Source organism: Marmota flaviventris, chromosome 5 (genome assembly GCF_047511675.1).
Source record: "Marmota flaviventris isolate mMarFla1 chromosome 5, mMarFla1.hap1, whole genome shotgun sequence".
NCBI classification, from domain to species: domain Eukaryota; kingdom Metazoa; phylum Chordata; class Mammalia; order Rodentia; family Sciuridae; genus Marmota; species Marmota flaviventris.
In genome coordinates this window covers 44,484,036-44,497,161 of record NC_092502.1, presented here as the reverse complement: position 1 = coordinate 44,497,161, position 13,126 = coordinate 44,484,036, and the positions used below count along the sequence as shown (strand labels likewise).

General features: G+C 35.7%; 1 protein-coding gene and 1 pseudogene across 2 annotated transcripts in view; both read right to left on the bottom strand.

Annotated features, from left to right (window-relative positions):
* Kcnn2 (potassium calcium-activated channel subfamily N member 2) overlaps nt 1-13,126 on the bottom strand; it is a 136,525-nt gene that overhangs the window by 83,204 nt on the left and 40,195 nt on the right. The window lies entirely within an intron of this gene.
* On the bottom strand, nt 3,900-4,112 carry LOC114097209 (NADH dehydrogenase [ubiquinone] 1 alpha subcomplex subunit 1 pseudogene; annotated as a pseudogene).

Sequence of the window (13,126 nt, the reverse complement as noted above, 5' to 3'; positions counted from 1 at the left end):
CTGAGGAGCTTGAGTGAGGTAGAACTTTGGTACCTGCATTTACACAAGGTGTGGAACACCACACACACTCAAAGAATATCTAACCCACACATAAGAGTTCTGGATACATACCACCACTAATTCCATTAGTGATCCTGGTTCTAGAGATGACATCAAATCTTCCTTCCATGATGCCCTCGTTCCTTTGGCTATTCAACCATCCATCATCTACCTGAAACAGCTGCCCCATCAAGACAAAGCCAATGACCTTGGCAGGGTTGAAAGGACAGAGATCCAGATGGAAATTAAGTTGAGTGGTGGGTGAGAGGAGGAATAAAAGGTATTACAAAAATGGATCATCTGAAGATAGAAAATGAAACTGGGCAATGTAGCTTCTCACTTCCCAGACGCCTCTGAATCCTTTTGGGAGAGGGTATCAGCGATTGAATTCAGGGGCACTCAGCCACTGAGGCACATACCAGCCCTATTTTATATTTTATTTTAGAGACAGGGTCTCACTGAGTTGCTTAGTGCATCCCTGTTGCTGTGGTTGGCTTTGAACTCCCAATTCTCCTGTCTCAGCCACCTCCTCATCCACTGGGATTACAGGTGTGCACCACCACACTTGGCAGAATCTATTTTTTAAAAAAGAGTATCATTCTTTTTATGGATGAATGGTATTTCATTGTATGTACATACCACTTTTTTTTATCAATTCACCCATTGATCAGCATCTAAGTTGATGCCATATCTTAGCTATTGTGACAGTAGAGCAATAAACGTGGGCATGCAGGTATCTCTTTGATATGCTGGAGGACATTGTAATAAGAGAAATAAGTCAGACACAGAAAGACAAGGATCACATGTTCTTTCTTGTTTGTGAAAGCTAAAAAAGAGTCAATCTGGAAAGAGAATAGTGATTATTAGAGGCTAAGAAGGGTAGGCGTAGGAGGGATAGAGGAAGGTTGGATAATGGATACCAAAACACAGAATAAGTTCTAGTGTTCTATAGCACAGTGGGGTGACTATAGTTCGCAAAATCCTATTATATATTTTATGAATAGCTAGAAGAGAGGAGCTTGAGAACTCCAAACACAAAGTAATGATAAAGAGATAGAAATATTAATGACTCTGATTTGATCAGTATTATTGCATCCATGTATTGAAAATATCACACTGTATCTCATAAATATGTACAATTATGTGCTAATCAAAAAACTCAGAAACAAATGTCTAGTGAAATGGAAATGTTAAGTACCATGATTTGATCATTACATAGTACAAACATGTATCAAATTGTCATAATATCACATAAATGTGCATAATTAAATAATAATTTTTAAAAATATCTTACTAAATTGTAGTAGGCAGACTACCATAATAACTACCATATAGTAAATATAAGAATACTCACCCACTTTCAGACACAGAGTAACCCAGAAATTCTGGTACAGAACTGCTTGACACCCTTCTCTGTGTTCCATTGAGACAAAACAATATCAAGTAGACTTTCAGAATGACGTTCCATAGATGCCTAGCACGGAAGACTAGTATACTCTGTTACATGAAATATTGGAAACCATTTCTTTGAAACCAGAAAGTCACTAAATTTAAATTTTGATCATGATTACTAACACAAAAGATATTTTCTGCTCATCAAATTGGATCTGAATACCTTGTGCTTTACTGTATACCTTTTATATTTACAAATCATGATTCTTACATGACGTTTCAAAGGAAGTTCTCAAGCTACAATATTAGATACCGAAAGTCTGAAAATCTTTTTTTTATATTTATTTTTTAGTTTTTGGTGGACCCATCATCTTTACTTTTTTTTATATGGTGCTGAGGATAGAACCCAGCCCCCGCCCCCCCACAAGCCAGGCGAGCGCGCTACCACTTGAGCTACATCCCCAGCCCTGAAAATCTCTTTTTAATTGGATTTTTTTCCTGTAAGAATATTACATATGCCTCGGTAAGCTAAAACATTTAAGTTACCTTTCATATAACACAGAAAGTTTTTAGAAGTCTACTTCATGTGGGGAAACCTGAAAGTAAAGATATTAGGCAGCAGTCACTCAAACATCATTTGCCACCTCAGCTACTGTGGATTCAATACAGTTGCCACATCCCTGTGAGTTGTATGATATGCTGTCACTATAATACAAAGCATGCTAAGAAAAACAGTCAAACAGCAGTCATCTGGTTGGGCAGCCTGTGGTTAGCACTTCACACTTTCAGAGTCATGACAGTGGACTGTCATGAAATCCAGCAAGGTCACACACAGGGGAAGCATGAGATTCATTTTTCAGTTTTATCCCTAAAACTGGGCCAGATACATAACAAATGTTTGCCATTATTCATGAAGAAAGCTGGGGATTAGTAGGAAAAAAAAATCTTGCTTCATCTCGGGAAGCAAACTAAAAAAAAATCTTAAATATATCAATCGGAGGCAGTGGGTACATATTTTCACTGAAAGTGAAAATGACAAATTGTTTTCTGTTATTTACTTTTTATAGCTACTACAATTATCAAAGAAATGAAAGAACTAGAAAAACTTTAAGCAGGATTGAAAAAATAATCTCCATTGTTCCTTCTCTTTCTTGTTACTATCAGGTAGTGGTTACTAGAAAAAAATGACTTCAGGGTGATAAAAGAGTAGCCAGGAGAGGCATTACAGCATGAACCTGAATAAGGGATTTGGTCTCTCCAAAGATCCCCATCTGCAAGCTATGCACTGCTGAATATTTTTCCTGTATGTTTTTAGGAGGCAAGATGGGACTGGTTTAGAGAAAGGGAAGTCTGGCTGCAACACATTGAAAAATCACTGTGTGGAAATCAAAATGCAGGCCACAGAAAATATTTGCAAGTCATATATCTGGTAAAGGACTAGTAACTAGAATACATAAAGAACTCTTAAAATGCAATGACAAATGACCCAATTTTAAAATGGGCAAAAAATGAGAATTTTTTCAACTAAAACTATTTCACCAAAGAAGATAAAGAAAAGCTAATGATCACATGAAAAGGAGTTCATAATTATTATACATTAGAGGATTGCACATTACAACCAAAGTAATGTACCACATTACATGTACTAGAATGGCTATGAAATTATAAAAATAAATGTATTTATTTATGTGTACATATACACATATACATTCTCATATATGACTCACAATGCCATATGTCCATATCCAGATATATGAATGTGACAAAGGTATATATGTGTATTTATATGAGTGTGTGTATGTGTATAAAAACATATATGTATTCATACATACACACACACACATCTCTATGAATGACAACACTGTCAAGGATGTGATGAAAGTGGAATCCTCATGCATCCTCATACATTGCTTATTGCTGTGGGAATGTAAAATAACACACTCTTAGATGTCTACCTAAGAGAGAAGAAAAAAAGTCCCAAACATATGTTCACTCAGAGAGTTATGTGCAAAAATTCACAGCAACCCTATCCATAGTACAAAAATAGGAAACCATCTAAATGGGCATCATTTGATGAATGGTTGAACAAAATGTAGCATTTCCTTACAACAGAACACTGTTCATCAATAAAAAGGAACAAACTGTGACACATACTACAACATAGAAAAACATCAAAAATTTTAAGCTAAGTAAAAGAAACCAGATGCAAAAGAATATGCAGTTGTCCCGTGGTATCTCTGGAGGTATTGGTTTTAGGACCCTTTGGATATCAAAATCCACAGATGCTGAAGTCCCTTACATAAAATGATATTATGTATTTTGTGCAAATACTATGTACATGTACATCCTCCCATATACTTTAAATCATCTCTAGATTACCTTTTCTTTTTCATTTTATTTTGATTATGTATTATATAACACCCTGCATGCTACATAATATATCAAATAACCTTCTAGCAGGGTATTTCTTAATCAATATTCTCCAAACCTTTTGATTTATAATGATGATTAACTCAGGACATGCATCTATCTCTTTCCATCAAACTCCACTGATACAAAAAATGGGCAATCCTTTTTTCCTTGTCCCTGTTAGTGAACCTGTGGATGTAGACAGTGGCCACTCCCAGGATAACCATGCACACGCTCATTAAACTGAGTCCTGGAAGAATTTTGAACCACATTTTGGCAAGGTTATCTAAACCAAATCCCTACCCCTTAGGCTCCTTAGAGGTGAAGGGATTCTGCTCCTTTCCCAATAAACGCCACGCTGGAGATTACTTTTAACATATAATACAATGTACATGCTTGGGACAGATGAAATTTTTCCAAGTACTTTCAATCCATAGTTGGTTAAGAAACCTGCAAGTACAGAGGGGCTGCTATATTATATGGTCACCTGTATATGAAGGACTTAGAAAGCAAATCTGTAGAGACATAGAGACATAACACAGTGGTTATCTAGAACTGAAGGAATAAGCAAGGATTTAAGGTACATGGGCACTGGGAATCTTTCTGAGGTGACTGAAGTGTTTTAAAACTGAATTTGTGGTGATAGTAGCATAGTCTGTCACACCATACACTTTAAATAGGTGAATTTTATGATATAAAAGTATGTCTCATTAAAGTTTTTTTTTTACAAAAATTAATTCTATTTTTAGATCTTAGTCAACAATTATGATGTAAATCTGCATGAAATATTTTAATTTTCTATATTTATTTACTAAATATGTATTGAATAATGCCCAGGAACTCAAAATGCCTTTGACTTCAGCACCAAGCTACGTTTAAATATCCGATGACTGGGCCTTTTTCAGTGTCCTTAGGAACTTGGCAGTGATCAGACTATTTATTAATCTAGGGGATTTGAGATTCAGGTGCCAAACTGCGTTGAACTGGCAGGATAGAAGAGTTCAAGGACGGATGCTCCCCTCCACCAGGCCTCAGGAAATGACCACAGACTAGACACTGTTCTGCCAGGCCAGCAAGTAGTTCAGAGGCAGCTCATGGAGTCCCCCTAGAGCAAGCCAAGTGGTCTCTTGATAAACAGAAGGGGCTCTGTTTCTCAAAACCAGCTCTGGGACAACAATACTTAAGTCTGCCTCATTCCATGTCTACTTCTAATAACAGTAAGCGAGCCCATCAACACAGACTCATGTCATAAAAGTTTAACTCTGCAACAGAAGGCAAATTTTTCCAAACACAATAAATGTCCAAAATTTGTATATTTTATTCTATGTGAAGGCACTTGTCTTGAATCTCTTTTGTCATTTTAATACAGTTTGCATTAAGGACACATTAAAAATGAAAGGTATGGGGCTGCGGTTAGGGCTCAGTGGTAGAGTGCTTGCCTAGCATGTGTGAGGCACTGGGTTCAATGTAAACAGATGAAGTTCCATCAACAACTAATAATTAAAAAAAAAAAAATGAAAGGTATAAAATTCAAAAAGAAATATAATGCAAAAAATCCTGTTACCTGTAGGAAACACTTGAGTTTCTCCAATCAAGCCCTACTTGGGTCCAAGAAATGTATTCATTTTCTTCAAGACAAAACGGCTTGGGTAGCAGGACATTTGCATTTAGATTTTATGTTCTTTCTTTTTATCTGGCAGGTGGTTCTAAAGTTGAATTTCATGAGCATACTGCTCAGAACTGCATACACACACCCTGGTTAATGAATCAAGTAGGTGATTCCGGGGATTTCCTGAGGTTAGAAGACACTTGACTTGACACTCATATTTCATAAAATCTGGACATCAGCATGGAGGCAGGATGGTGGACTGTCATGAACTATGATACCAGGCCAGATTCCACTGAGGTTAGATTCTTAACTGTTCAGTTTTTAGGTTTTTACTACTTGAGAATAATCGCTGCTATTATTTTCAACCTACACCTTTGGACCAGAACCTCAAAGCCTCTTTCCACAAATATTATTCCCCATTGTTATATCTGGAGGCAGAACAAAAACAAAAACAAAAACAAATTATATCTGCATAGGAATCAAGAGAAAATTGAGCTTGAGGGAGTACTGGCTTTTCTTTCTGTAAGAGTTTAATGACCAATTTATTTGGGAAACATTACACTGAGCATTGATGCTTTGCAAGTCACAGATGCATGAGGAAAGCTTCCAAACTGCTGACTTTTATAACTTGAAAGGGCCCATTTTAAAATTGTGACTCATTTATGAGCCTGAAAATGTTATATCCGTATGTATGAATCAGAACCTGGAAGTATAAGTTTACAAAGTATTACATTTCCATCAACTACAAATTACAAATCCATTGATGAAATGCTGAGTTTACTTAGCAACAGCTGAAACTCAAAGTGGTAAGAAATAATCTAATTATCCAGTATACTATAATAAATCAAGGTGCCAGCAAGATATGTTTGCCTAGCATTGCAATGCATATTTTATGACTACTTTTATAACTATTGAAGAAACTTGATCATAAGTGGCATGTTTCAAATTTAAGTAAATCAACAGGAAAGAGGTATTGCTAATGTCAGAGATGGAAAGGGAACGGGCCTCTGGGTGAGTCTCCTGATAATATAAAATAAAACGATGGTTGGCAGACCTGGAAAATGAGCCAGCATTCTAAAAGGTGGTTCCCCATTTCACATTCTCCTACATTTGGTCCTATATCAATAATAAAAACCATAAACAGACAAAGTGAGACGTCCAGAAACCATTGCCCAAACCCTTGAAAAATTGGCTTATGGCATATAAAAAGAAAAAAAAAGCCTAGAACTTGTTTGAAATGACAAATGTGAAAATTAGAACCCAGATCATTTAAGCATTCAAAATAAAGTTTATTTTATATTAAAATGTAAGTTCAATTTTATTTAAAAAGCATGCTATAGTTAGAGAAAGTACTAAATATATATGATCTTAAAGGAATAGACTAATAATACCAAGCCACCAAAATGCTGTATCCACTATAATGCTGAGTTAATTTATCAGATGTAAGTAACTATCATTCTATTTTTGGTTTTGTTAGTTCTCTGGAACAAAGGAGAACAAATTTTCATTTGGTGTTTATAAAACTGACATGATTTTATGGGGTCATACTCCACAGAAAGTAGAACCCCAAATCACACATCTTCTATGAGCTGGCTCTAAGAGGATGGAAACCTGTCTAGTTACAGAATAGGATACTCTTATTATATAGGAGTTTCTCTTAGTAACTCATTTATAACACTAATCTGAAACTTATGTGAAGATTTATTATGGGGCATGATTTGACTGGACTATTTCACAGTATACTATATAATAATAAAATGTGTTTCAACTGCATTTCAGAAATCATCCTCCAGGCAACTAAAAACAACAACAAAAAAATACAATGTAAAATACTATTAGTGATAGAATTAAAAAAAAATAGTAGGGTGGAATCTAAATCGGATTGCTAGTAGAAATGAAACATACTTTTAAGACACTAAATAATAGATTCTAAATACAACTGAAATTGAAGTCTCTAAACCTCAGGTTATCTTTGGTAATTTAAAAAATCACATTTATTTTCATCTACAATATTTTAGTAATAAAATTTATTCTTAACCCATCTAAAATATGCAGTTTGGATTAGTAGAAACTATTCAAAACAAATCCATTGAAAGTTATTTTCCAAAAAAACTTCCCTCTCAACTAATGCATACTATACTAGTTAATGCATATTTAATTGTCTTTAGAGATAAAACAATGGAATAAATAAAAACAATCAGTTGACCACTAATGCTTTAAGTAAATGAATCTTTCCAAGGGACATCTCCATTTCATTAGAGTCTCAAAGTGTCTCTTTTCCATTTGGAAACCTTGCCACCAAAATTCATATCTCAACTTGGCCCCCTTCCCCATCTTGATTCCACCCCTCCCCTACATTACAAACCTTGTGGCATAAAGGAAAAGAAGATATGGAACACAGAAATCTTTCTTTTTTTTTAATTCTCAAACTGCAGAAAGTTTCAATTCTGTTCTCTTTCTGAAACTTCAGTACTGATATACAGCCAAATATCACTTTCATCACTTGGAAATTCCTAATGTACATTCACATATTAATGTTCTTAGAATACTTCAGGCAAAAAAGAAAGATAACCCTTTGTGTTACACAGTCCAGGCCCACAACATGCAGTCCTGCCTCCTGCAAAAAAGTCACTAACTCCCTTAAACAGCTTCCACTGAAACACACTGGATTGATAGTTGCTTGGCCACCTTCACAAAACCAGGGAAGTCACAAAAGGTGTGGGCGAGAATCAGATAATTCCAGTTTTCAGAACCCTAAGCTCTGGGATTCAGGTTTCTTCAGAAACATAGGTATTCATAGTTTCTCCCAATACAAACTGATTGAATGCCTTGGTCTGGGCCCTGTGATCATAAGAGCACATATCAGAACAGGGCCACACTTATTGGACAGAGGGGAATCTTCTTCCTAGGCCCGAGGTCCACCTTATCACAAAGCTGATCAGAACCAGAAAGTGTGTGGTCCTATGGATCACTGTGATCTGGTTGGGCAGTCATAAAGAATGGAGGCCACAAAAAGAATGTAAGATTTCTGCTACTCTGCTTCTTTCTATTATTCACCAAAAATCAATTAATTGATGAATCAATCAATCACAGGTAAATAAATCAGAGATACATGATGTGAAAAACTACCACAAAGAACAGCTGCATCCTAAAAGGATGTCTCCCCTATTAGTAGAAAACATTTCCAAGAAACCTCTAGAGTTTTATGCTTGGTAGAAGGACGGGGAGAGATTTGGAACACAAACTTCTCCAGAAAGCTATCTGCCTCTTTTTCAAGCTTAAAATATTCTTTGAATTATTCTAATTAACTAAAAAGAATTTCTATCACGTATACATCTCCCTCCTATAACATGGAGAGGATGCTGAGATGGAACAAAGACGAAACGGGTCCATTTGAATCCAAAGACCAAAATCTCCAACAAAATAATAGGGAAAGTTATGTATCATATTGTGAACTTCAAACCCTATTCTTTTTGCGGGGAGGATGGTGCTGGGTATTGAACCCAGTGCTTTGTAAATGAAAGGCAAGCACTCTACCAACTGAGCTATATCCCCAGCCCTCATATTGTGAACTTCACAGATACAAAAAGAAAGACTGATGGAAGAAGGGAAGGAAAGGGAGGGAGGGAGAGAGGAGAGTGTGCAAGAAAGGAAGGAAGACTGGTCAGAAAATAGATATTCGCGGAAGTGTAAGAGGCTGGTGACATCATGTTCAAAACTAAAACTCTGTGAAAAGACATTTTTTAAAAAACATCTTTACATTTTAAAACCACAGTATGGGGATTGGGTGCAGCAGAATGTGGACTTTAATGAAAAAATCAAATATAGAAAATCTTATGCTATCACAGGACTGAGTAATGTTTTTTTTTTTTCTTTGACACATTTGTGTAATCATCAAAGATTATCTTTGAAAGAGGAAAGCTTATGCAGCTATTTGGTTTGTGAATGAAGAAACTAAGGCAAGAAGAAGTGAAATAGTGGGTCTGAGGTTACACAGCCCTGAAACTGCAAAACTGAAACTAAATCTCCAGCCTCTGTCCTTTCCTCACTCCATCAGGGACTTGTTGATTTCTTTCCTATGTTACTGTTGGCTACAGTCTCTCAATCTTCACATGAAATGGACAATTTTCACTTTTTATTGCCTCTTTATAGGAAAACAGGAATGGCCATTCTCAAAAAAACCAAGCATGTTAAAAACATCCTCTGGGCTACAAAAAGTTGGCAAAGCTTGAATTAAGACTTTCTGTTTTCAGTGACCATGGGTTAAACCAACTAAGATGAGACATTTTAAAAAGAAATGTATAGCATGTGCATAATTCTGAGTCTATTTTTATTGGCCCTTGGGAGTAGATACACTAGTGATCACCCTTATACATGCATAGATTGTTAAATTATGCTTTATAATTTAACAATCTATGCATGTATACTGGGTATGTTATACTGCTATGTATATATTTTAATTTAGGCAAATCTCTGCAAAATAAATATGTCAACTAAGGTTTTCCATATTTATTCTTCTTTTAGATACATTTTATTCAACTTTTGGGTACAGCTGCTCCAGAAAATATCATAGACCTGTAAATATCATGATTGCTAGGAAACAAAGCATTACCATAAGGAGTCTACCTTTCTTTAAAAAGAAAACTTTAATCTCTCAAATGCCATATTTATGTAGAAAAGTTCTAAAACAGGTTCACATACATGATATTAAAAACTAGTCACTAAACTGGTCGCAATGGCACACATCTACATAATTCTAGTGGCTCCAGAGGCTGAGGCAGAAGGATTGTGAGTTCAAAGCCAGCCTCAGCAAAGGGGAGGTGTTATAAGCAACTCAGTGAGACCCTGTCTCTAGATAAAATACAGAATAGGGCTGAGGATGTGGCTCAGTGGTCAAGTGCCCCTGAGTTCAATCCCCAGTACTCCACTCCAAAATTAAAAACTAGTCAATGAACAATTCTTGGCACTAGCAGGTGGACTCAACAGACATGTTGGTCTTTGATCCTTCCCTTAACCCCCTTAAAATGACTATGAACTTTTTTTTAACAAACAAAAAAGTATAAATCCATAAAGATGACAAGAATGAATAAGACAGTAGTAAAAGAAGCCAGAAAGCCAATTATTCACTGACTTACCTGACTAGAGAAAATAGAATTTTAGAGCAGCAATGTTGAAAAATCAAAAAGTGATCACACGGGTGCTGAGAGCCAACCCCTCACCCATGACTCCAGCCTGTTGGCACCAGTTCCCCTGCAGGGGGGATAACATGGGAGGACAGGTTCAGAGACTGCACAGAAGCCAGACACCTGCATTCCTTCTGCTCAGGGCGAATACCAACTGTTCTTTGCCAACCTGGAAGAAGTGTGTATTTACTATTTGGAGAGGAAAAACAAAACTGTGGACTGGCTGCAGGGTATCAAACATTGGGGAGAAAAGAGCTACTGCACTGGAACCAGGAAAGTAAGTAAATGTTTGCAAGTTAACTATTGAGACCTCTCCCCCCCACCCCACCCTGTTTTTCAAATTCCAGAAAGTTGACACCTAGGCTTTTGCCTTCATGGCAGTAACAGCAAAGAATTCCACTGGGCTGGTTAAATTTTCAGAGACAACAAAAAATATGGAAAACTACCAAAATTGGTGCTGTATGCCTACCATGCAAATCACCCCTTAGTGAGGCCCACAATTAGCAAGTTCTAGATATACCCAGAGAGCTTCTAATCAGCTATGGAATGGCTCATTGAAGAGGGTGAACAAGTTTCTAAACATTTAAGGAAAGCTTCTAAAGCAGAAGCCAAACAAAGAGAAAAATGCATCTTTGGGGAAACAATAACATATACAAAGAGAAACAGTTTCAATAAGTATCAATGATGTCTCCAGAGACCTAAAGTAGTACTAGCTACCAAAGAAAAGCATGATGTTATCTAAAATAAATTAGCATCCAGGGTTCAAAAATTATACATTAGAAATTAATAATGTAGTACAGAATAAATAAAATCCAAGCCCAAGGTTTAAAAGATAAACTTGAGGTTATCTTCCAATATAAAAAGAAAAAAAACAGAGCTAGAAAATGACAGAGAAGAAAATAAGAAAGTTTGAGAACTAATATAGGAAGGTTGCTATCTGCACACAAAAATGTCAGAAACATTAAGTATTTTTTTTAAAATTCTAAGAAGTAAAGAACATAAATTCTAAGACTGAACAGGACTACTAGGTTCCCAGTACCATGGATTAAAACAGATTCACATTAAGATACATCCTTTTAGAATGTATCTAAATGTGCTCTAAGTTTTCGAATATCAGTCCTTAAGGATTCCAGGAAAAAAAAAAAAAAAGAATGAAAGATAAAAAATGAGCATGGTATTAGACTGCTGGACTTTGTCAACTTCAATATTTTGAAGGAAAATAATTCCCTACCTAAAATTTTATAATCAGCTAGATTATAAATTAAGCATGAGAAAAGAATAAAGATTGCCATATCATCAAAGTCTTAATGTCTTTCACGCACAATACCTTTTCTTAGAAACCACCAGAAAATGAATCTGCCAAAATAAAGAAGTAAACGAAGAAAGGCAGAAACTTCATTCAAGAAAGAGATTACTCAATATACAGAGAAGGTGAAGAAACCTCCAACATGATGGAGAAGCAGGCCAGGAGAGCCCAAGGATCATGTATTTCCTCCAGATAAATCATAGATTGCTTAATATGTTTGAGTGGAGAAAAATAAGACATAATATAGGAGAATTTAGAGACTTTTTTTAGTGTTAAGTATAAATAAAACTCAGCAAATTAAAAAATAAGACCAAGCAAATAAAAATGAGATGATTATTGATTGCAGAGAAAATAAAAAGATGTGCAGGAAGAAAAATTATACTGCAATGTTCAGCTTCAACTTCAGGTTACACAGTTGTAACAGTGTAAATGCAAGCATGGGCTCCGGATTCTTGGGGTTTATATTTATTGGGAGGATGTAAAATTATTTGGGGGTGACACAGTTATAAAAAAGGTGTGCATGTGTAAGGGAAAGAAAACCAAAACCCCAACTTCTGTAATAGGAAGCCAATAGGTTGCTCTAAAACAGAAAAATCTGAATGTAGCAGTATTATCAATTTTACTTAGAAATATAAAAAGCAGTCATCAAAGGAATGATTAAAAAATTTAAAGTGATTGCTTTCAAAAAGCAGGAATGGGGTAAAGGGTAGTGTGGGTTTGCCATTTCATTTTTGTGGTAATTCTCATGTAGATTTTTTTTCCTTTCTTAAACCATGTAAGTATATAATTTTGATTTTCAAAAACCAAATTTTAACAAAACTCTATTTTCTACAATGACCAACATCTGAACATCCAACAGTCCTAGAAACTTCTAAACCATTCCTATTGCTCTAATGCCAATTTCAACTTGAATGTTCTTAACGAAGATCATAAAAGGGTGCATCCACTCCATTATGATATAGTTCTTCCTTGTTTATGTCATCATAAAGCTCATTCATAAATCTATTTTGCTTGTTAAATGGTAAAGTGAACATTATTGACACTATAACTGATTGAGACTCCTAAAGGTGCTCATGAAATCTGACGTGTGTCCAGCTGCAGATCACCAGAGCTCTTTAGAAAGGAAAACAAACATGCACTGCCTCTTTATACTAGTTCTTGAACATTCAGTAAAGACTAATGGGTACA